The following is a 23966-nucleotide window of genomic DNA, read 5'->3' on the forward strand; positions in this document are numbered from 1 at the left end:
CAGTGATACTGTAGGTGACATTATAAGGTTTATCAAACAATCACTTTTTTCATAGGAATCAGCAGTTCCTGGTGCTGATTGAATTTCTTTCTCGCTGCATAAAACATTTAAAGAGGCCAATTAAAAGGGTCAACAGCGCAGGGTGACCAGGATCATATCCATCATGTTGGCATTAGCCTGCTATCCAAATGGCAGCAATGTTTACTCTTGTTTTGAAGGATATGTAATTAATACAATCTGATAAAGCACAATGGCCATGTAAAAGAATCAACAGTTTAATCTTTCCCACTCGCAGCAGATCTTAGGAAGGAAATTGATGGTTTTTTAAAAGGGGAGGGGGAGGAAATTTTATAAAGTGGGATATCAAAAGATCTCCTCTTCTTTATAAAAATGTTCACTTTTGCTAAATCCCCCCCCCTCAAAAGATTTGCTATGATAATGCCTTAACCTCAGTTTTAGCCTACAGACTGCACAGTCTTCCCAACCTTTTGGTCTGTACAATGTGTTGGACTATATCTCGCATCATTCTATGGTGTGCATCATAGGAACTGAGAACCCCATCTATTGAGAAACATGCAACCTGGAAATAAATTCTATGAAATGGAAAAAAGACTCATTTCTATGACCTGGCAAATATTTCATACTAAAACAACTAACTTAAACATTAAATTTAAATAAAAAAGTAAAACCCTAAAATATTAAAAATAATAAATAAATTAAAAGAAAACATCATCAAAAACTCAAACAGTAGACTTGATGGACTACTAGGTCTTTTTCTGCTGTCACTTTTCTATGTTTCAATGTGAATCCTTTCCTGGACAGTTTACTTCAGTGATCCCCAACCCCCGGTCCGCGGACCGGTGCCGGGCCGTGGAGTACCTGGCACCGGGCCGCGCAGCGGCCGGGGGCCATGATCGCTGCAGCGGCCGGGGGCCATGATCCCTGCTGCCTCTTCACCCACACGCGCAGCCTGAGATCAACCCCGGGACTCGAACCTGAGAGCCGCCTCTCCGGTCCAAACCCCACTCCCACCCCGGCCGCCCGCCCGGCCGCCTTGGTAGCCCGTGGAGACGGAGCGCGTTCGGTTCGCCGCTACCTGGGGGTGCCGTCCCCATGACATCACCGCGGAGTCCTTGCCTCCTTCCCTGGCGAGGCTTTCTCCCCGCCAGCCAATCAGAGGCCAGTCCCTGGGCAAGCGGGGACAAGTTGCTGGCCGGCCGAAGCAGAAGCGGGAGATTGGAGGGGGGGGAGAGAGAGAGAGAGCGAGAGAGCGAGCGCTGGGCGGGTGGCAGTGCGTTCCACAGCGGACTAGGCGCGCCGCGGGCTGCCAACCCCCCCCCCACACACACACGTACACAAACTGCCTCTCTGGCAATTGGCTGCCCAGGAAGGGAGCGGGGAGCTTTCACAGATAGGAACGTGATGGGGTTTGTTTTCTTCCCCCACTCCTGAGCCCCCCCTTTTTTTTTGCTTGCCTTCTGGGGTCTCCGCCGTGGAGCAGCCGAGGTCAGATGGGGAGGCGGAGAGAGAGAGAGAGAGAGAGAGATGGGCGGGTGGCAGCTGTCTGTGAAACATCTTCCCCTCCCCACCTCCTGGGCAGCCAATTGCCAGAGAGGCACGGTGGGGGTGGTGGGGGTGGAAGGAAATAAAAAGAGAAGTTGCCCTTTCATTTTGCAATCTCTCTCTACGACCTTGTTTCATTCTCTTCCCTTTTGTTTCGTCCTCATTTCTCAATCTCAGCAACTTTAACACTTTTGGACTTCAACTCCCCAAATTGCCCAGCCAGCTAGAATAGATAGATAGATGGTGGATAGGTGATTGATAGATAGAGAGGGATGGATGGATGGATGGATAAATAGATAAATAGATAGATGATAGATAGATAGAGGATATATACACATACATGCATACACACATACATACACAGAGAGAGACAGAGACAGAGACAGACATGGATGGATAGATATCACAGAAGTGAGTACACCCCCTCACATTTTATCAATATTTAAGTATATCTTGCAGCAGTTTAGACATTAATGGCTGGGGGCCATGATCGCTGCAGAACAACGCCCCCCCACCCCTGCACGCGCTCAGCGGGCCACAGTAAAATTATCAAAGGCTGACTGGTCCGCGGCGATAAAAAGGTTGGGGACCACTGGTTTACTTGGTCACACCATTTGGTCATCTCCTATTTGAACTGTTGCAATACACTCTACATGGGGTACCCTTGAAAAGTATAAGGAAGCTTCGTCTAGTACAGAATGCAGCCATAGGGGCAGTGTTGGGTATGCATGTAACAGTGACATGCTGTGAGGTTTATGGCCAGTGAGGCAAGTGGGCAAAAGCTGCCCTATGTCTGCCAGCGCTGTGGCTTCAGCGGGGCTTTCGGAAAGCCCCACCAAAGCCCTGGCGTGGCTTTCCGAAATCCCCAATGAAGCCCTGCCGCCATGTCCACCATAGAGCAAGACACGTCCCGCTGTATGATGGACATGGCGCCGGGACTTTAAAGCTCTGCCGCCGTGTCCGCCATACAGCGAGACACAGCCTACTCTATGGTAGACATGGCGGCGGGGCTTCAGTGGGGCTTTCTGAAAGCCCCCCCCCCCGACCTATTCCCCACCTGGCTGGCCGGCTGGCACAAAGCCTCACCACTCTCCTCCTCCTCCTCCCCGCTCAAGCGGCGGCAGGCTCCGCGGCACAACGGGATTTCATTCCTCCCCTGCCACAATGAACTCCAGTGGGCTGGATGCGGGTATGAGGGCCTGGCCCCACAGTGCCTCCTTGCTCAGTTGCAACCGGTGAAGAAAGGGGAGAGGAGGAGGAGGAGGAGGAAAGGAGGGGGGAGCAGGACGGGGCTCCCAGTGGGGGGAGAGGAGAAAGGGAAGGGGGGCACAGCGGGCAAAAGAAAGCACCAGCCCGCCAGCAGAGGCAGGTAAAAGACACGCCTCTGCTGGCGGGCTGCCCCTCTCTTCTCAAACAAGGCTGCCCTTCTCTTCTCAAACAAGGCTGCCCTCTCTTCTCAAACAAACTCTCTCTCAAATTGAGTTTGTTTGAGTGAAGTGAAGAAAGAAACAAACACACACACACATTCACACACAAATTACTTACAATAAAAAATTACTTACAAATTACAATAATTTTGAATTCCTCCCCCCTCCCTCTGACCCACATACCTTTTCCAGCTGTGTCACAGAGGATTTCAACTCTGCTCTTGTCTGCCATGATGAAAATGTAAAAAATGTAAAAAAGAAAAAGGCAAGAGCTACTGAGGTCAGGCTGGGTTAGCTGCTGCCAGAGCCTCCAATTGATGACTCTGCTGTTTAAAAAAGGCCTCTAAAAAAGTGCCCTCTACAGGAGGAGGCGAGAGAACCACATGCCTCATCTACATAAGGAATTTTTCAGCTTTTAACCCTTGCTTAACTCTGCTCAAGTGATCATAAAGATATAGACTAAATGAGGCACGTGATTCTCTCGCCTCCTCCTGTAGAGGGCACTTTTTTAAAAGGCTTTTTTAAACAGTTAAGCACTAAGCAGAGTCATCCACTGTGACTCTGGCAGCAACTACCTCAGCCTTTTTCCTTTTAATTTTTTTTTCTTTTTATGATGACAGTGGTGAGGCCCTGCCTCCCCTGCCTCCACTGACTGCACGTCACTAGCATGTAACATATATGCTGCATAAGCTTCACTCCATGCCAGTTTGTTTCCTTTTCCAATTCAAAATATTGATTATGACTTTTAATGCATGGCATGAGGTCAAGTTACTTATGGAACATTCTTCATTGTATTTCATCAGTCCATCCCACCCAGTCAGGCGGGGAAGGTATGTTACGGACCCCATCTGCTAAAGAATTTCAACTGGCAGTATCCTGGCCTTTCAGAAAGGTGTGAAAACATGGCTCTGTGGTCTTGCTTGGAATTCATAGAGGAACATGTGGCTGTGGGACCGGTTAGTGTCCTGAAAGTCCTCCCCCTGCCTTTGAAATGGGACAATTTGCTTTGGCCAACTTGCATGATGGCTCTCTGCCCAATATCCCTATTCAGCCAAGCAGCTCTCAGACTGCTTTTGGGACAAGCTCAGCTGCAGCAGACTTTCATATGTACAATATTTAACAGTTTATTATGAATCTTCTTTGCCTACTGAATGCAGCATTCATTTCTCAGTTAATTTGGTTCTGAAGAAATGTGTCTCCATATCATAATGTTCTTTGTATTATTCTTGCTGATTTACTTCTGCGTTTGTTTTCATTAATATGTGATTATTATATGAAAAAAGAAGATAACAAGATGTGCTTGCATATGCAGAAGAGAAATTAAGGCTTAATGGAATGTTTAATATTACAACAGCCTGTTTGTTCTTATTACAGGACGGTATTTACAGAGTAGCTCCTATCCACCCATATTCAGCTGCATTTAAAATATGGAAGGGAAAGGAAGTGAAATCAATGTGGGAGTTCATTTACATGGATTTGTGCTAAATAACTTCTGCCTTCCATTCAAAGATTTAAATTCCAGAAATCCAACTGGAACTTAAAATTTGATAAAAAGCATTCTTGTGCATGCTACTGCTATTTCAGACAGTAAGTTAAATGAAACATGTCCACAAAGCATGGCTAATATTTGAATTGCAGTTATTCAAGAATTCTATAGCTGCAATCTTGGTCTTTTAACCTTGGTCTAAAGAATGGATTCCATAATGCTAAAAAATCTTTTCATTTAGACCGTTATTTTAGTACACACTAATTTTATTATAAAATGATTAATTATAAATTATTACATTATTTTAGTGCAGCATTAGGGTACTATACAGAAATGCTTCTGGGATGTTTTGAAGTCAGCTGCACTCCAGAGTAGTAAATGCAGGTGTTCTGTTTACAGATCCAACAACTATAAACCAATGAAATCCCCCCATTTGCACTGACTAGTATTGAAACTAGTTCCATGGCACTTAAGAAGATTTAACTACTGAGTAAACCATGCATTTGAATTGTAAGCCAAGAGTCATTGACTGAGGTGGGCATCTATAGGAAAATAATGAATGAATAATACATACATACATACATACATACATACATACATACATACATACATACATACATACGGACAAACTCAGCTAGAGCACACTTTCATATGTACAATATCTCAATAGTTTATTATGAATTCTTCTTTGTCTGGTGAATATTGCATTCATTTCTCAGTTAATTGGTTTTGAAGCAAGTGTGTTGGCAGGTTTGAAAGGGCCTACTATAGATCCTATTCTTTTCTCACCCAAATCATTGCTTAATTTTGACAAATGAAGGACACACATCCAACCAAAACAAGTATTTTAAAGTAAATGTCCTTTCATCAAGCTACCAGGTAGTGAATTCAAAACATCAGTCTCACAAATGAATTCTGGAGAAAAATCCAATCTATTTAGCCCTGTAAACTTTGCAAAGCTTTGCTCACAACTGCTGTGAGCAAGGCTTCCAAGAGCTCTATTGGTACTTACACATAATTTGTCTTTTAAATGCAGATGGACTGCTGAATCTAGTCTTAATGGGTTTGTTCTCCTATGCTGTGCCACGCGTTTATGAAGTGGTTGTTTCCCCAATGTACAGATCAGCACGTGGGTCACTGCATTGTACATATCACGTTGCTAAGTTTGTGTCTGGGAGTTTTATCCTTGGGTTGGACAAGCTTCTGCCTTAGTGTATTCTTGGGTTTGAAGTGTGCAGGTATGTTGTGATGACTGAAGATCCTCCTGATGAGAAGCGAAACATCTTCAAAGAATCAGGAAGCCCAATTGCCTCTTGGGGGAAAAAAAGTGGGGGAGCACCTTAGGCAAGCTTATTTTCCTGCAAGGGCTCTAGTCCCCTTTTGATTCTGCAACTGGGAATGATGGTGCAATGCCTCTATTACGTGTGAAGGTATCTTTTCTTCCCCCGTAGGTCAAATTATTTAAAATGGGAGGAAAAAGCCATTGAAGTTGCCTGCTCAGGGAGACACCTTTTTATTGTGATTAGTGATGCTACTTGAGGCAAGGAGGAAAGGGCGAGCCTGCAGAAGAGGCACAGAACTGTTATCTTTGGTCAAGCAACTACAACAGAAGCTTCCTTTCTGTCCCCTTCATTAACTCCATCTGCACTTCTCTTCCGGGGATGACAGCAACGCCTCTAGCGCCCCCTCCGGCTCCCAACTGCTCTTGCAGCTTCAGCGGCTGGCAGAAGAGGCTTCCGTTCCGCAACTCCGGCTGCGGGTCTCGCGCTCTTTTCCGTGCCTCAGTGCTCCCGCGTGGTTGCCAGCCAAGGAGAAGTGTATCTCTTCGCCAGTGGATGAGGCCAGCCGTCGCAAAGACACAGCACTCCTTCTTTCACACCGCGCTCCTTCCGCGTCGCGTGCGGCAACATTTGCCGCCGCCGCCGCCGCTACCTTCGCGCGCGCGCGCGCCCTTTGGCTTGTAGCAGGAGCCTCTACCACGGCACGCTCGTGCTGCGCACGCGCCTCACTCGTTGACCTCACTCGGCATCTCTGTTGCGGCGCATTGGAAGAAAGGGGAGAGGGGCGGAGTTTAGGAGTTCTCTTATGGAACGGAAGGAGCGGGAGGAGTCGAGTCTTTTTTGAGCGCTGTTTTTGCCCCGCTAGCTTTAAATTGAGTCAGGAGTCCAGGCGCTGAGTGGTGGTAGGGTGTTTTTTGTGTTGGCTGCCCGACTTAAGGGCCATAGTGTTCAAGTTCTTGGCTCAGCTTCTGTTTCTTAGCTATGATTTTTCAGAAGTAATAAAAGTTAAAATATTTTGCAGAAATTTAATAAAATATATTTTTTTAAAAAATAAAAATAAATTTTCCATTCAAGATACATACATACATACATACATACACACATACACACATACACACATACACACATACACACATACACACATACACACACACACACACACACACACCCCTGGAAAAAAGCACCTTTCCTGCTTTCTGGCTTGTATCTTAGTTGTATTTGTACTAAATCTGATTACTGAATGGACTTTTTTTCTTGAGTTGGCACAATATATTGAACAACGTTTTAATTGAAATGGCCAGATTTGTTCAGCATGCTAATTTCAAAAAACCAGGATAACGGATGAATGCAGATGCTTGATGTTTAATGTATATGGTTAAGCGTATTGTGAGAATACAGTTGAAATATGACCATGGATGATTAAATAACCCTATACTTTTTGTAATTGTACATAGGATAAACAACTATAAGTAGGCAACATGGGCTGGATTGCACCATGTGTTATATTAGTTGTAATGTTGTGCAAACTCAGCCAGACATTTATTCTTCACTAATTTCAAAGCTGAATGGTTTGAAGGCCATTTAAACTGATTGACTAGATGATGAAAATCATGTCCCATCAAATCACAGTTGCCTCTTAGATTTTCTCAGTCTGTCCTTACCTGTATTTTAACTTTTCCCATGGTCCATTCATCATCACTGTAACTTAATCTATTCACCTTGCTGCTGGTCATCTTCCTCTCTTTCTTTCCACACTTCCTATCATGATTAGAGTCATTTCCAGAGAGCTAGATCTTTGCATAATATGTATGAAACAGGATAATTACAGTGTGTTCATTTGCCTCAAGTGCGAACTCTGGGTTGATTCATTTGATGATCTATTCCTTTTCTTGGCTATCTACAATATCTCAACATTCTTCTCCAACACCAAAGTTCAAAAGGGTCACTACTCTTCCTATCCTTCAAAATCCATTTTTTTATTTTTATAGAATGTCTCAGGACTAACATAGCTTGCACGATTCTGATCTTTGTAGGTATAGTCCCATGATGGTGAACCTATGGCACCCATGCCACAGGTGGCATGCGTAGCCATATCTGCTGGCACGCGAACTGTCACCGGCCAGCTGATTTTTGCATTTCCAGAGGGCCGGGGGACCATATTTGCCCTCCCCACGCTTCAGGAGCCTAGGGAAGGTGAAAACAGCCTCCCCTGTTCCTCCGGAAGCCAGAAATGGATCATTTCCGAACTTCCAGTAGGCCTTTTGGGCCCATTTTTCACCCTCCCCAGGCTCTGGAGGCTTTCCTGGAGCCTGGGGAGGACAAAAACAGCCTCCTTCGCCCCAGGAGGAAATACCAAGCTCAGCTTGGAGGCAAGCAGTGTGGCACATGTGCGGGGAGGGGGTTGTGCGCGCATGCACATGTGGGAGTGTGCTTTGCATTATGGATGCCAGCACTTGTGGACACATTTTTGGCACCCAACAACAAAAAGGTTAGCCACTGGTATAGACATACGTGTGTCTGAATAGCTTTTCGGAGGATTATGTGCCTGATCTACCAAGTGCTAGTTTGCAGCATATTTTTTGAGAATATAGGGCTACAGAGCAGCAAATAATATAGCTCAGAACAGATTATTAGCACAGGAGTTGTGAGACAACTGAAATCTCTCCCTCCCTCCCCAGTTTTCCCAAGTTTTGTTTCACAGGATAGAAAAAAAAACTGAGTGGAATGTATTTTGAGGTTTATATTCTTTTTGTTTTGTTATATAAGTTGAACAACATATTTCATATTTACCAAAAGTTTTTGTACCTGTCTTCTCCGATGTAGGTTTCACTGCTGGTTTAACAGATACGCATTGTGTGACTTGATAACCACGGTCAAGATTGCGGCAGGAGAATTTAGATGCTTAATGCCCCTATATGACACAGTGATTTTTCACCTTGTTCACATGTCCATATGGGCCCAGAGACATAATGTGATCCAAAGTATTCTCAGAAAGTAAGTCCTGCTGTGTTAAATGGAGCGTATTCCTAGAGAAGTGCATAGGATTATAGCCATAGGCAATGCTGTCCACATTTTCTAGAGAATAAATTCCTATAGATATAGTTGGTTGAGTAAATAAGCTTCAGGTCAAGCCGTTAAAGTTTGAGTACCAATCTGTGAGATAATTGCTTGACCATGACAGTGCACTAAAATTTCAAAACTACTAGCAAGTTCCTCAGAGCTGCAAGTGCCTCTTCAATATTTGAGAAGGATAGGTTTTATTAGCCACCTAATGTTCCAAACTGGCAATAAATGTATTAATAGACTAAAAATACATTTTAGGTCAGTTATACATCTAGAACAGTCCTGCAGTCACAAAACAGTATGCAAGATTTTGAGCTGTCCAGAATTCTTCATGATAAGTAAAATAAAAAATGAGGAGAGAAGTGAAGGATTTAAGACTGGCTGATGTTGAAGTTGGGTGACCTGCTTTTAACCACTGTTATAAGATGGTCCATGGGAGGAGGTTTCACCTGTTCTTGTGAGGTTCTGTTTTGTCCTGTGATGGACAGATGGATGCTTGAGTCTAAGATTAAATGCAGTCTTACAGTGGTTCTCCAAACCCAAAGAAGTTTGCATTTTACAAACGAGATTCTTCTGTAGTGAATGATCAGCGACTTGAAATAACTGAAGTTATAAAAGATGTGTGTTAAGGAAATATGAATTGATATACAGCAAGTCCCTGGGTTAAAAATGCCCACTGTAGCAAAATTAGAGCTAAATACACAATGATTCAAATTAAACTTAGAGTGACTCAAATTAAATACACAATGGTTCAAGTTCATTACACAATATTATTCACACAGTATTATACAATAATACTGTTCCAGCTTATATACACATTCAAATTAAGGACAGACCTTGGAAACAGAACTAGTTCAAACTGAATACTATCTGTAGTTAATTTTTATTTATGCATTACAATTCAATAAAAAAGAAAATATGCTCTACTGGAATTATTCTAGAGAAGTAAATTCACATAGTTTTATATGAATACCTTACAGGAAACCAGGTCATGTGCAGGTTACAAATAGTCTCCTTTTTATGTCTACTACCTGTGTGTAGATATTGTATTGAGAATGCTGGGGAGAAGAGCTCTTTGTAGTAAGTGATGTGCAGCAGAGTCTTGCAACACAACATGCTCACCATTCACGCAAAAGATCTGTACAATGCCCGAATAGGGATAGAATTTGAAATGGATGGCTATGGAAGATATAATATTAAGTAAATTATCTAATTACTCCCTGACTGAGGAGATTAGTCTTAAACTTTGACAGAAAGAAGATAGGAAATAGAAAGTAAAGAGATGGTTGTAAAGGGATAAGTGGAATTATGTGTAAAGATTTCGTATGAGTAAATTGAGGGTATGTTTAAATACTGTAATATGCCATTTCATCATAAATGATGTAATCCATATCCCATTTTGCCTATGAAATTTGTACACTGTGCTTTTTTTTTTTTAACTCTAGCCACCTCTTAGTCACACTAAGGATGCCACAGTAGAATCTGTATGGAATAAGATTAAAACATAGTGTACATTATATAGTTATTCCTCCCGAACACATGCAGATGAGTTGAGCTACACAGTGTTGAGGCTACATTTAATATACTCTCTATTGCTCTTTGGAGACCTAATTTAAGTTTTATTAAATATTGCATTGTCTGCTCTGCTTGTCTTCTTGGGTCTATTAAGGCTTTGGGGGGCCTTTAACAGCCTGTGGGGCCTAATGAAATGAATTAAGTGCCCTGGTATGATAAACTAATGCAGTTCATTCAGAAGAGTTTAGTTTGGCTCTTCTGTCAAAAGAGCCATCTTGCATGCAGCTCATTCGTATTCTTTCAGCTACCCTTACATAAACCTCCCTGCTCACATAGCTCTGCATATGCAAACCTTGTTCAAAGAAGAGGGGCTTATACCAGCAAAATGCTTTGAAAATGTTGGGTTTTTCTTTTTGTTTTTTGGATGTGGCTTCTTTTAGGAGTTTGCAAAAGTGATCAAATGTGAACCGTTTGAGAATTTCACTCTCAAAGCAAAAGGTTCATTCCGTGCTAGTGTGAGGGCTTGTTCTGGACAAAATGAGCTCCTTTAAAATATTCTCTGGAAGATTGTTTTGAATCTAAGGTGTGATGAAGGGCAAAGTGCCAGAGCAGAGTGGTGACAAGGCATCCAAGCAGGTTGTGGCTATTGTGTAGTGAGCCTTAGTAGGCAAGAGCAGACCAGCATAGCTACGACAGCATTTATTGGCTCAAAACTGGAACTGTGGAACAACAGGCAAATCACTGTAATTTATACTCTGGGCCCACAGGCCAGGGCATTAACAATCACAATGTTTGGGGGGGAAAAAAACACCCACCCAAATATGAATGTTCTAAATTTCCCTCCAAAACAGTTGAAATTAACAGTTAGGGTCATCCAAAGCTTAGTTTCACTTTAGCAGGGCTTAACACAACTATATATATCTAATACATAACAGTGGCCAAGGGAGGAGACCTTCCAGCCTAAGTTCTGTTGAAAAATGGGATGCTCCGGATGGCAGCTGGATAGGACTTAATGCTGTTAGTTCACCCTGTGCAGCTGGTGAATGTGGCAGCTTGTCTTTGAGGCCAACCTCTTTTTCCTCAAGGAAATCTCATTTTATTTCTAATATACAGGGGTTCCTAAAAAGCCTTAAGCTTTTAAAACTGTCCTTCTTGGAGAGTTTAATGCATTAGTCTTAGGTTCAAAAAAATGTAGTATATTGTGTGGTTGGAAGAAAGGAAGACACTCATCCCATTTTTACCATTTTTTTATTTTTAATTTCAGATCTTAAGAGTTTAAATTTCATTAGGCTTCTGATTCAGGGGTGAGCTTCAAAAATTTCAACAACGGGTTCTCTGCCCGGTTGCTGGGTGGGCATGGCCATGGTGGGCATGGCCTTGTCAGCGTCCTGCACCATAATGGGGAGGCCCATTTTCATCTTCCTCCGGAAGACTTTCCTCGAGCCTTTGGGAAGGTGAAAATTTCCTCCCTGGGTTCTGGAGGCCAGAAAAGGGGCTGTTTCCTTCTGGAACTTCTGGGAGGCCTGTTTTTCTCCTTCCCGAGTCTCCGTGCGGGCCCTGCACTTACCTCACATCCAAAACAGGCCGCAGGGAGACTCCTGGGAGAGGTGGGGTGGGCAGGACGGGTGGGTGGAGTGGGGCTAGCCAGGGGGGATTTTGAGGTTCTCCGAACTAGCCATAACCTTAACTACGGGTTCTCTCGAACCTGGGCAAACCTGTAGCAGCCCACCCCTGTTCTGATTCCAACTCTATAAAGTGACAGGCAGGGGGATCTGTTAGGGATGGGGTCAAAAAGACAAAATGGTGGGTACTACTGCATGATTGAAGCCCAGCCTTTGTTGAGCAATGTGTTGCATGAATGTCAAAAGAAGTGGGGCTTTGATTACATTATAGTCATGCCTACAATCTTGCTTTTGGCAGATACCCAGCGTTGTAGCTATGGCAAATGTCAGTATTTTGTTAACAGGTATGGAAAAATTAAATTGTGGGATTTCAGTCTTGTGATGGACTGAGAGCAATAGTCACCTGCGTCTGTAACATTCCTTAAGCTACACATATGCTCCCTGGGCAGTGCTAAATGGGGGACAATAGCAATAGCACTTATACATATAAACCGCTTCTCAGTGCTTTAAAACCTTCTCTAAGCAGTTTACAAAGTCAGCATATTGCCCCTAATTCTGGGTCCACATTTTACCACATCAAAAGGCTGGTAAAACCTTTTCAGCCAATCAGGATCGAAGGAATTGAACTGGCAATGTGAACAGAGTTAGGTTGCAATACTGCATTCTAACCACTGCACCACCACAATGACCAGATGCAGCAATATTGCCCTCTTGAGCCTCACGGCAGAGGTGGTATTCAGCAGGTTCTGACCAGTTCTGGATAACCGGTAGCGGAACTTTTGAGTAGTTTGGAGAGCCAATAAATACCACCTCTGACTGGCCCAGCCTCCATCTATTCTCTGCCTCCGGAGTCCCAGCTGATCGGGAGAAAATGGAGATTTTGCAGTATCCTTCCCCTGCCACGCCCACCAAGCCATATCCACTAAGCCATACCATGTCCACCAAGCCACAAAACCGGTAGTAAAACAATTTGAATCCCACCACTGCCTCACAGCCCTGACAAACAAAGGAGTTCAGAGATTTAAGCTGCTTTATTCATGCAGACTTCAAGAGTAAGTCTTGATCTAAGAGTATGTACTAGATTGATCAGCTGGAAACGTAGCCAAACTCCCATTTCTGTTGACAGGACCAGCACAGAAGTGTAAAATTCCATTAGCACAAGAGGCAGCAAAGTTAAATCTCAATACTGACCACAATATAAAAATAGGGAGAACTAGGAAAGCAAATGAAGCTCAGAGCACATTTACCACCCCAAAAGATCTCTAATAGGCAGGGAGTATAACAAGATCATGGGCTTATGTCAGTTTCTGAGAACCCATCGCACTATTCATTCCCCGCCCCCCCCCCCCAAAAAAAAAAACCGTTTTCCCACATACAGAAGTGGAGCTATAAAACACTGTACTGTATTGTGTGTTGCTACTAACAGCACAAGAAGTAGCAGCAAAGGTATCAAAGTGTTTTAGAAACTCAATTCTTTTTCCCCCCCAAATAGATTCCTTCTTGGATTGTTGTATCTTTCTTGTTAGGGTGATTTAATCCCTGCTTAACTGAATTGAAGCACTCCTTTGAAACTTTGCATTGACCTAGTTATGGTTTTAATTGATTACCTGATTCCTGAAAACCATAGCAAAAGAATCAATGAAGATCTAGCCAGGAAAAAAAAATACAGAGATGAATACAGTCAAGGTAAAAAAACAAACGATTGTTCAAGTTTTATCTCAACAAATGAGTTCAAAGACTGCTATGAGAAATTGGCAGATGAGCCCAGTTTCCTATTTTTATAAGGAATAAATGTTGACTATTTAATGCTGAAATTATTTACATGTAAACTATGCATAACAGCTGGTATCCTTATTAGTCAAATGCATTCTTGCCAATTGCAACTTATATCATCCTTTCCTGTTTGAAGAAGACGTTATGGCCTTTTGGCTTCAATAACTATTAAGATAAATAATTTTTTGATTAAAAAAAATATTTGGACTGATTATATTTTGGAAAATTGTTCCACATTCTTGTAAGATACTATTCCAGAAATTTTGAATAGCTGAATGTCATCACTAAGGATGTATGTATGAAATGTTCAAATTGCTTCAAAACACACAACAGGTTTGAGCATTGCAGAAAATCAAAACGCAGTATTGCTGAGGAATAAGTATAAGAATATTATTTGATCCATAATCCTAATCCAACCCAATCTAAATTCTATTATATAGGTGGTTCTCACCTGTAACAGTTCATTTAGTGATCATTTAAAGTTACAATTGCACTTAGAAAAGTGACTTATGACTGTTTTTCATGGTTACAATCTTTATAGCATATCTGTGATCATTTGATCGAAATTCAGATGTTGGGCAATTGGTTCATACTTATAACTGTTGCTGTGTCCCAATGTCATGTGATCACCTTTTATGACCTTCTGACAAGCAAAGTCAAAGAGGAAGAGTGTTGGTTTTAGAAAGTTAGAAATGGACTAAAAATTGGATATTGCAAGAAGAAATCGCTGATTGTATTTTAAGAAAAGATGATACAAACATTGTTTATAATTCTTGTGATAAAGGGGAAAATCATTTTTATTGCCTTTTTGTTTTTCTCTTTTTGGCATTTTTTAGTTTAGTTTGTATTTGTTTTTGCTATTGTAATTAAAATATCAATAAAAATGCAATGCAAATGCTTCCAACTGTATCCTTGGTGGCACAGTGGTTAGACCGCGGTATTGCAAGCTACTTCTGCTACTTGCTGGCTGCCTGTAATTTGGCTGTTCAAATTCCACCAGGCTCAAGGTTGAGCCTTCCATCCTGACAAGGTGGATAAAATGAGGATTCAAATTGTTGCGGGCAATATACTGACTCTAAAACTGCTTAGAGAGGGCTGTAAAGCACTGTAAAGCGGTATATGTCTAAGTGCTATTGCTGTTGCTATCCTATATCTATATTTGTTGTCAAAATCTGTCCATTTTTCTTAACCCAATGCTTTCCTATTGTGATTTTTCTTTGTTAATACTGTACAGTTAGATAATAATGTAGAGCTCATCGCTAAATTCATAATACTTTTGATTAGCATATTGCATTTCATTGTAAATGTTATAAAATGTTTAAATTCCATTCTTTTCACCCTAGAACAGTTTATACATTTTCAGTCCTTTATTTCTATGCTATTGTACTAATTCCATAATCTTTCTATTCATCTTTTCTTTTCCTCATATAATCTGCTCATTTATGAATCTTCCTCTTATTACTTCTTTAATACAGTCACACTATTGGCTTGAGTAATTTTGCCTTGTTTTAAATCATTGTACTGATGTGTCATTTTTTAAAATGTATTTTTAGTCAGTTGACCACAGCACTGAAGAACAGTATTTATTATTTCTAATTTAATAGGTGTTTCTAATACTGAAGTCACAGACAATTGCAATATTAATTTGGTCCTGTTTTATATTTTGAGATAGATTTGAGGAGACCAAACTATTACATTATATAATAATAAGATTATGCTTCTGAGGAGATTATGAAATCTCCAGGAAGCCATTAAATTCACCAGCACATCCAAAATACAAGCTCATCTAAAATGTCAGCACCATTGAACTCAACTTTTCCAAAACACCAGCATTTTCTGGATTGATTGATTGATTATTTATTTGTTTGTTAATTAAATTTCTATGCCACCCATCTCCCCTGCAAGGTGACACTGGGCAGCTGGATCCTCTTTTCTTAAATAACAATCTTGTTTATCCATTTCAATATTCATTTACTGTACATTCCCTCTTAAAAGAATGCCTTCAAATCAACCTTGATTCCTGGTGACTGCCTATACAAGTCCATGAAATTTCTTGGCAGCATTCTTGAAGTGGCTTGCCCTTGCTGCTTGGTGACAGGTCCAAGGTCACCCAACTAACTCAGAGAGTTACAGGCTCAAAGTCAGCCAACTAACTTTGTGATTTAATGAATAAAAGTAAAGGTTTCTCCTATCCAATGCAGTCTGTCTGTGATTGGCAGTGCTCATCTCCCTTTCATAGGTGAGGGAGTCAACGTTGTCTGAAGACACTTTCCAGTGGTCATGTGGCCAGCATGATAATATGCCAAGGTGCACGGAATGTTATTACCGTCCCACTAAAGTGGTACCTATTTTGCAGGACCCAATCTGGGTCAGTCACCGGGATCAAAGGTTTTGTCTACCAAGTTTTCAGACTCGTGCTGGAGCCAATCTTCAGGGAAGTTCCCTCTGGCAGAATGTGTGCTGTTCTGTATGTGGTATTTATAGTGCCTATTGTATGCGGCTTTTTAGGTGTTGATTGGGGAGTGTTGATGGATAGCTTTTAAGTTGTTGGTTGTCATTTGCTTGTGCTGCCCAGCCCTTGTCTCCTAAGTACTTGATAGGCTGGTGGTAAATCATCATGTCTGTTGATTTAAAGCCATCCAACCACACAGCCAATAAACATCCAAAAAAGCCACATACAACAGGCACTATAAATAATACCGCTCACAGAACAGCACACACCATGCAAGAGAAAAGTTCCCTGAAGATGGGCTCCAGCATGAGTCCAAAAACTCAGAAGACAAAATCTCTGACCCTTTGACTGACCCAGATTGGATCTTGCAACATTATCCTGGCACACATATATTTGCCTTCATTCATGGTACCTATTTATCTACTTGCATTTGCATGTTTTTGAACTGCTAGGTGGGCCGTAGCTGGGGCAAGTAACAGGAGGTCATCCCATCATTTGGCATTTGTTTGAAGGACTACTTTAAATTTAGTACTTTAAGGGTATTGTCTGTCCAAGAAGAAGAGATAGATTGTCTCTTTTCAAGACAATAAATATTGTCTTGCTATTAGTTTTATTCTCCTGATAATAGAGTAAAATCTGGAAATACATCTCTAATTCCTTAGAGTCCTTTTCTGTTCTAATCCTTAAAATAAAGTAGTTATGAAGAAACAACTTTTGAATGGGATATTTCTTTTGATGATAAGTTATAAATGCTGGTATTTTTGTTAAATCGTGCCCAAATAATAATAGTGGAAGTAGATAGTGTTAATTTCTTTTTACAGTGTTGTTCCCTCTCCCCTCACACAAACTCTGTACAATAGGTTCAGTTAAAAGAGAGTGTCTGGCCCAAATTCACTTGTTAAGCTACAGTTGGCAAGGGTAGAGTTGCGTTAACCAATCCAATAACTTAACTACATCATCCAGAAAAGCAGTTTGATGGTTGACTGAAACATTCAAAGTTGAAAGTGCAAATTAATTGCTAACTGAAGACTGTTAGTGATTTTAACTTCTCACCCAAGAAGCTTCTTTCAAGGCCTACTCAGCCTCCTGCACCATGGTTGTGGTGGTGGTGGTGGTGGGATTTTCACCCTTCCCAGGCTCCAGAGGCTTTCCTCAAGCCTCCGGGAAGGCGAAAATGGCCTCCCCACCCCAGGCTCTGGAGGCCCTCTGGTGGCTGGAAACAGGCGTGTTTCCCAATTTCTGGAATTTACAAAAGGCCCATTCCCTGCCCGCCCCCCCAAGAGTATTCTCATGGGCCCTGCACTTGCGCGGCATGATGAGGCTGCATGGAGATTTCTGTGAGGGGTGGGGCAGGAGGGGTGGGACCAGCCAGCCCTGCCAACTACCAGTTCAGCAAACCAGATGCAAAATTAACTTCCAGTTTGCCCGAACTGGTCTGAACCAGCTAAATCCCACCCCTGGACCTGTGCATTGGTGGGATTGCCTATTTTATTTATGGCAGCTATATTCACTGTTCAGAATGGTTATAGAGCTTTGTTGCAGCATGGTTCCAAGTGCAGGTGCTGTGGTCCCATCCAGGCATTTGTTAGATGGCTTAAAATATGCACTCAAAAATAATCCCTGATGGAAATCCGTACATGCAGGAGCCTGAAAATTAGGAGAAGAAATCAATGTGTGCAGCGGAACTGTAGAAGCCTGGAGCAATTGTGAGATTGCAATTTTTAAGGATGGCAGAGACTTGCTGTGCTGAGAGGTAAGTGAGAGCTGAGCTGTTGGGTTAGGTTTCACTTTTTCCCCCTATCTAATTCAGGACAATAAAAGACTAGAAAGTTATTTAGATGTCACAGCAAGTATTATTTTTTTTCTACCTGACTATTAAGATGTTTGATTTCCTGAGCTTAACCTGTAACCAGTTTTTAAAAAGAGACATGCCTGGCCACCTTCCTACTCTGGATGTTATTTTCGCTGTATTTATTTGTAAAACTCTGATTTGCAGAAAATATACTTTCCAGAATTCTCATGACCTAAATGTGGTGTAGACTTATTGCCTAATTGGCACAATATCTCTATTTATCTCTTTCTTTCCCTCCTTGCCGTATTTGTCTATATCTAACTCTAATTGGCATTACCCTCAGGTTTCTGCCTTCATGAAGAGTTTAAATTCATAGCTACCTTAAATTACCTGTGGTTATCCCACTGGCTATGGATTTGACAATCCTTTGTTAAACCTATTGCTTACTAATGCTCAGAAGTCTCAGCTAATGTCAGAAAGAGTCTCCCTGTTAGTAAGAAATTTTTCTCCAAAAAACTGAATTTTCACAGTCAAAGTAGGAAGATAGGCAGTGAGTGTTGTTGCCTGCCAGCAGCCAGCGGAGCTGGCAGCAGATTTGGACAGTGAGGAAGTTGGGGAGGAACATGAGCCAGTCCTGGAGTCTGGGGAAGACTCAGATGAGGGCTCTGTGTCAGAGGCAGAGAGGGGGCCAAAACCGTATGCCAGTTATCAGCTGCCTTCAGAGTCAGACATCAGTGAGGCAGTCGAACAGCTGGAGCCTGTTCCCAGGGTGCGCATGAGCAGAGTTGCCAGACGAAGGGAACAGCTAAGGAACAAGGGTTGACTTGGGAGTAAGGCCATAGGTGGACATGAATGACCCCTCCCGTAGGGAATAAAAGGAGCAAAAGGGAAGGGCTGTTTGCAGGAGTCAATTCTTTTCCTGTATTCTTGCCAAGTATTGCAGTGTCTGAAAGGTAGCTGCCTAGCCACTCTCCAAGCCTGATAAAGGTTGGTAATTGTGAATTATCTTGAAAGACTGTGGGCTGGGATTTTGCTGGATAGGAATTCACTTTAAATTAAACAAAAGGGGTTTATCGGGACGAGGACTCGGCTTCGTGCTGCTGGGGAAGCCTAGGTCAGAACAGTGAGTAAGGCATTAAATCCAGAACCTCTGGAGCAGTTTTTCTCAATCTCAGCATCTTTAACATGTGTGGACTTCAAGTCCCAGAATGCCCCATCAATGTCAGCAACTTCCAAAAACCCTCCTCTGGAGAGTTGCCTCACATTTTTGGATATTGCTGAAATTTTCTGGGACTCTTTGTTTTTTGCAGATAGGGCTGTATTCAAAAGCATTTTAGGACTTACAATATCTCAAAATGGTGGAAATCAACAATTTGTTAGAGTTGATGGGTTGGCTGCAATACAAATAGAACTTCCCAAAAAGTATGAGGCCACATGTAATCCTGGAATTATTGGCTGACCATAACTATTCTTGTTTTTGGAATTCAAATGCTGTCGACGTTTAGGCCATATTATGTGGTAATATCTTTCTTTAATGTGTGCGTACCGAGGAGAGAGTTTTCAGGACGAGAGAGAGGTGGCATTTATCTGATGGTGATAGAACTATCTCTAGACATAGATCTACTGTTGGAGATGCATCTGGTATCTGTAGGCCTATAAATGGGCAGCTATTGTTCTATAAATAGGAATCCAGAGTTTTCCCCAATGACTGCATTTGGTTAAGGGGTTTTGAATACATAAGCACTATGCAAGAGCCCTTAACACTCTTACTAAAAAGCAAAGGTGTCTTAAAATTGAACTTCACTTTTGATGACTTCATGGAAATGTCCATTTAGTTTCCTTAGCAGCACTATGTTATTGACTTAGCTTTTCATGCCTTCTGGATTTCATTTTTCAGTTTTACAACCTACTCTTCAATTCTACACTTATTCCCCAGAGGCCCCCCATCCAAACACTAACCAGGCATTACTCTGCTTAGCTTCCAAGCCCAGGCAAGGCTCATGTGTTTCTGTAGGTAAGCATGTAGCAAAGTAATAAAGATACTGTACAATCATGAATCAAAATAATTTTCTACAGGGGAGTTGGTGTAATTCAATAATTTACATTAATTGCATACAGAATACATACCAGTCTGTATTTAGTTAGGTTAAAGATTAGGTTAAAGTCCAGAATAAATCCAAATAAAGAAGTAGTGCCCAATATTACTTCAAGGGCAGAGTTTGTACTCTAACCTGGGAGACTTCATTACTAGTGTTTCCCTAGTCCTTAATGAGCATTAATGTAAATTATTGAATATTAACAAGGTGGGAGATCAAGGCAATCATAGCCTTCTACATGGACCGCATCATCTACGATATAAAAAAAAGATGATTTTTGGAGAACTGTATTAGTTGATGGGAAATAGTTTTTAAAGGGAGTGGATGAGTTTTGATGTTTCTGAATTTCCAGGGAACCATCAGTGAAACAGTTATAAGAATAATTCATGTTCTTGATTTGTACATTTGTTTGATTGACTTGTATTTTCAGCCAATGTGGTATTAATTAATAAAAAGGTGCTTTATTTTGAGTGTGTCTCAGGCATATCTAAAAGAGCAGTACAGCTTAAAATTCTATTTTTATTAAGTATTTGTGGGGTAAGAGGCTGACCCATGGAAGCTAGGTTTTTCCTTTCATAAAGTCTCTCCCTCCCTTCCTCTCTACTGCGCCATCCACCACAACCATTATTTTTTACTCTCATTAGCAAATTCACTGCGTCCCCCTGACGCAGCCGACAGCCAAGCCACGCCTTGCAAGAGGCTGATTGGTCCCGGCGTGGTTGCCGGCCGGCGGGAGAATTGCGGCCACCCTATTGGCCGGCCGCTTGACAGCTATCAGTATAAATAGCTGTCAGGCGGCGCTGTCCAGTGCGTGTGTACTGAACCTGCTGTCAGTTCTGTTATAATAAAAGGTTCCTGTTCAAGTTACCTCAGCGCCACCTCGTACTTTAAACTGGCGCCGAGGATGAGCGACATCGACCCAGTGCACGTCCTGGCTCTTGCTGCCGCTTCTGCCTTCACGCCTTTCCGTTCTGAGACGGAGAGTTGGGATGCCTTCGTTGAAAGATTCGAGATCTTCCTCCAGGCCCACGGCCTCACTGATCTTCCTGAGGGGCGAAAGCGAGGCGTTTTCCTCCATTATTATGGAGCGGAGATGTTTGCCACCACCCGCGCCCTGTCAGCTCCTTCGCCTTCTCACTCAATTCCGTTTGATATTCTTCTGTCGTGCCTGAAGGTTCACTATGAGCCGGCTCCCTCCCGTTACGCCAGGCGCCAACACTTCCGTCGCTGTATCCAATGGGAGGGCCACTCCATAAGCCAGTATGTGGCAGTGCTTCACTCCACTGCCATCAACTGCGAATTCTTGGACTTGGATGATGTGCTCCTGGAGCAGTTTATATACGGTCTCCAAGATATAAACCTCCACCGCCGCATCCTCTCCCACTCGGAGCTCTCGATGAAGATCGCCGTTGATGAGGCGCGAGCATGTGAAATGGCCAGCCAGTCCACGCTGGATCTATGCCATTTCCCTCCTTCGGTCACGGCTTCTCTTCCTCCTGCTTCAATCCACTGCCAGTTGGGCCCGGAAGACCCTCGGTCCGACTTTGACTTCTTGGTGGATCACCTCAGGTCTCTCTCCTTCAAGGATGCTGGGGCTTGCCTCAGCTGTGGCAGCTGCCATCCCCATTCGTCCTGCTGATTCCGGGCCGCCCTCTGCTGCCACTGTGGAAAGAAGGGCCATGTTGCCGCGGTGTGCCACTCCCCTGCCTCAGTGCAACAGCCTGCCAGAGCTCCTGCCGGCCACTGGCCTGCCTCCGTTCCATTGTCTTCCCGCCAAGGGTGCTATGCCATCTCAGAACCCGAGGGGCTCTCTTCCAAATGGCTGCTGGACTCGGCATCGACTGCTACAGGGGGCCGGGGTAAGATGCAACGCCTGTTGACAGCTTTCCCCGTGCTCGTCCAGTGTGACCAGCACTTGCCCCTCCTGCTGGCCTGTGATGCGTCCCCCTATGGCATGGGGGCCGTTTTGAGCCACTCCTTTCCCGATGGGTCGGAAGCCCCCATTGCCTTCTATTCACACACCTTGTCCAGGGTTGAACGGAATTACAGCCACCTGCACCCCCACTTTGCTCCCCCGTGTGTTCCTGACTGGACGCCCTACGGACCTTCCTGGTGGGGGAGGGGGTGTATGCCCAAAACTATTCGAGCGAACCGAAGTGGTTGCCGGCTGTGGTGCTTGAATTAACGGGCCCTGTTCCTACAGGGTCCAACTTGGCGACAGACGAGTTTGGCGGCGCCATATAAACCAGTTGCGCCGCCGCACGACCGCCCAGCCGCCCGGACAACAGGCCGGTCCGGTTGCTCCACTCGACACCGGTCTCCAGCCACAAACACCTCGCCCCAACCATTCTGGCGGCTCGCCACCAGCTACCACCGTGGCCGCGAATTCTCCTTTGAATCTCAGTGCAAGGCAAGGGGCTGGGCCTCCAGATCAGCACCATCACTCCTCCTCCTCCTCCTCCTCCTCCTCCTCCTCCTCCTCCTCCTCCTCCTCCTCCTCGGCAGACACATCCAGACTGAGGCGGTCTCAGCGCCTGCGTAGTTGACTGAAGTACTTGGACTTGAAGTACTGCATCCCCCTGATGCAGCCGGCAGCCAAGCCACGCCTTGGAAGAGGTTGATTGGTCCTGGTGTGGCTGCCGGCCGGCGGGAGAATTGAGGCCACTCCATTGGCCGGCCACCTGACAGCTATCAGTATAAATAGTTGTCAGGCGGCGCTGTCCAGCGCACGTGTACTGAACCTGCTGTCAGTTCTGTTATAATAAAAGGTTCCTGTTCAAGTTACCTCAGAGCCTCCTCGTACTTTAAATTAAGTACTAAGTAGCAAATCAAATACCATGGCATAATTAAATACGAGATTTTGAAATAAGAGCAATTATCAGTTTGCCTTCAGAGGTTATGGGCACTCCATCACTGGAGGCTTTTAAGAAGAGACTGGACAGCCATTTATCTGGAATGTATAGGGTCACCTGCTTCAGCAGGGAGTTGGACTAGAAGACCTCCAAGGTCCCATCCAACTCTATTAATTCTGTTATCATTTTCATTGATGTCAAGATAGATCCTTGTGGTGGCCAGCAGGAGCCATTGGAGCTGCCGACAGACTCCGATAGCGAGGGACCCTATGAGTCGGCTCTGGAAGATGTGGAGGACCCTGGGCAGGGTTCAGACTCTGAGCAGGGACCAGAGAGACTGGTTGGCCACCAGGAGGCACCTGAGGCATGGAGCAGCGGTGAAAGCCAAAGGGAGTTTGTCCCTGACGTCAGGCCCTGGAGCAGTGGGGAGGAACAAAGGGAGTTGGTCCCGGACGCCAGACAGAGACGGGCGGATAAGCGCCGGCAGCAATTATGGAGACTTAGAAGATAATCGGGCCCAGGTGGTTGTGATTAGGCTCCTCCCAAGAGCATATATAAGAAGAGACTTTGGGAGGAGACCTTTTGCAGGACACAACCATTTTACTAAAGCCGGAGAAGCTCTTGTATGTATTTCTTATCTGTGGGAGTCTGGGTTGCTGCCAAAGTCTTGTCTGTGAGTAATTACTCTGAATAAATTGGCTAACAGTAACCTTGTGTCAGTGTGACTCACCATACGGAGGGAGGGTCAGAACAGATCCGGCAGCTATTTTGAAAGGATCTTCTGAGCACCATGGTATTGTTCATGCTGCATAGCTCATTTTAGTTTTTAAACACTTCACAGGTTTTGTGGGCTCAAGAAGGATTTCTTTCCATCCTGAAAGGAGAGACCCACTTCATAATCTCTGCACAAGTTCGCCTGTTAGTATATAAAGATAAATTGCCAGTCTGAAAGCTGTAGATCCATGATTGCGAACCTATGACACGCTTGCCAGAGGTGGCACGCAGAGCCCTTTCTGTTGCCACGGACGCAGTCACCAGCTGCTCC

Source organism: Thamnophis elegans, chromosome 3 (genome assembly GCF_009769535.1).
Source record: "Thamnophis elegans isolate rThaEle1 chromosome 3, rThaEle1.pri, whole genome shotgun sequence".
Lineage (NCBI taxonomy): Eukaryota > Metazoa > Chordata > Lepidosauria > Squamata > Colubridae > Thamnophis > Thamnophis elegans.